Genomic DNA, 2,470 nt, shown 5'->3' on the forward strand with positions numbered 1-2,470 from the left:
CAAAGTCATGGTTAGCAAGGTGAGTGAACCTGGCCACAGGCGCCACACCCTCCCAGAGGCGCGGTGCGTTTCTGAAGCGGGCAGGTGAAGAACCCCGGGTGCCTCTACATCCCCCCTCACTCCCTGTGCTGCTGGCTGCTCCCTGCGAGCTGCAGCCTCTGGGGGTGGGGAGGCATTCTCCCTGCACCCCCCCCCCCCCACTGAGGCTGGGTGCCTGTCCTGCAGTGGAGCCCACTAGAAACTCTGGAGCAAAGAAGGCCCAAACTCCTCCCCTGTCAGTGTTTCCCAGGCCGTATGTGAAGGGCTGGGCTCCGCCCTCCTGGAGCTGGAAGTTAGGGGAGCATGAGGTGAAGGCGGGTTTCACTGGGGAGACGGTTTCATCCTCGGAGATGGAGCCCCCCGCTTCCTCCCTTCACAGTCAGCATCATTTATGTGCAGAAGAGGTAACTGGACAGGGTCACCCAGCGAGGCCCAGGAAGTGACCTCCAAACTGACATGGAAGTGGAAAGGCAAGCCCCCCACCGGGGGTGGGAGGGGGCAAGGACTTCCCTTGTGACATGACGGGGCTTAGGTCGGTGGTCGTCCAGCCTGGCAAGCATCTCCCTCAGCCTTGGGCTTCCGCAGCCTCCAGACCCCACCAGCCCTCCCGCGGTCATGTCCTCAGGCTGGATGTGGGGTGGGCTGACCCCGTGAACCAGGACCTCACCCCCTTCTCCTGGGAGCTGAGGTGTCCTTTGTCTCTCCCGCCCCCCACTGGGTGGCTCCCTCACATAGTTACTGGTCCATCTCCACTGTCACCTCAGAAAAGCATGGTCCCACCGGGTCGTTTAAAAGTGTCCCCCACACGCCCCACGCGCCCCACCATTCCATTTGCCTCCTAGCGACACCGTCACAGTCTGAAAAACCGTCCTCTGTCCTTGTTTGGGGTTCGTCCCCCTACCATGCACTCGCTGCTTCAGACAGGAGCCTCAGAAAGGCTTGTTCTCAGCTCTGCCTGGGCCGGCACAGGACAGGTGCTCCAAGAGGTGACCAGCAGCCCCTGTCCAACCTGGGCTCAGGTGTCAACAGGCTCAGGTGACACACGTGAAAAAGCCTTTGAAAACGGTGCACACGCCGCAGGAGGACAGAGAATGAAAAGCTTTGGTCTCCCCGCCCGGCTCCTCTGTACTCTGCTGGGAGGAGCGATTTGATCAGGTTCAATCGATCCATCTATGGAAATCGCAAAAAGCAAACAATATACACCAGACACACACAGGCAGACGCACACAAGACACATATACACACGTGCAGAGACACACACATGTCCAGACACAGACACACATAGACACAGACACACATGAAGACACATGCATGGATGCACACGGACACGCACAGACACAGAGACACACGTGCAGACCCACACACATGCACAGACACAGGCAGACACACAAGATACATCCACACGTGCGGAGACTCACATGCATGCACAGATACACATACAGACACACACAGACACAAGCATGCACAGACACAGGTAGACACAAGATATATACACGTGCAGAGACACATACATGCACAGATGCACACAGACACAAGATAGATACACATGTGCAGAGACACATGCATGCACAGATGCACATATAGACTCACACAGAGACATACGCATGCAGACACAGGTAGACACGCAAGATACTTACACATGCAGAGTCGTGCATACATGCACAGATGCACACGCAGGCACACATATGCATGCACAGACACACAAATGGACACACAAGACATATACGCACGTGAAGAGACACAGATGCACACAGAGGCACAAAGACACAAGACATATACACACGTGCAGACACACACGTGCACAGACAAACAAATAGATGCAGACACACGCATGCACAGACACGCACACGCAGACGCACACAGAGACACACACACATGCACAGACACACACATACGGACACACACAGGACAGGAAACGCCCTCAGGCCTCTCTGCCTTACTGTCCGGGCAGAGGCTGGGCCGGCCCGGGCCGGCTGCCCCAGGCACCAGGTGGCCGACGTGCAACCTCGTGGGAGGCTGGGGAACAGTTCTGGGGCTTTTCTGTCCCAAAAGCTGGCGCTCCAGTAGCCCGTGTGCAATGCGTCAGGTGGTGACGGGAATCACACAGGAAATTAGGTGCAGCAGAAAGGGAAGTGGACGCTCTGGGTGGTCAGGGACGGCCCCCGGGAAAGTGACACTTGACTAGAAGCTCGCCCAGGAGGGAGCAGATGCGTGGGGGCCTGTGGGACCGTGTTCTGGGCAGGAAGCCAGGACTCCGGCTCTGGGGTTGGGGTTGGAGCTGAGGGAGGGGGAGGAGGGCCTGGGAGACACTCCAGAAGGGCCCAAGACTTCTTCCTCCAGGAGGGAGAAAGGGGAGCAGCTCAGCCCACAGACACCCCGGCCCACCTCTCCCCACTGCACCCCTGCCAGTCCTGGCCTGAGTGGCCAGCTG

The sequence above is a fragment of the Pteropus vampyrus genome, unplaced genomic scaffold (assembly GCF_000151845.1).
Source record: "Pteropus vampyrus isolate Shadow unplaced genomic scaffold, Pvam_2.0 Scaffold90, whole genome shotgun sequence".
Classification (NCBI taxonomy): Eukaryota; Metazoa; Chordata; class Mammalia; order Chiroptera; family Pteropodidae; genus Pteropus; species Pteropus vampyrus.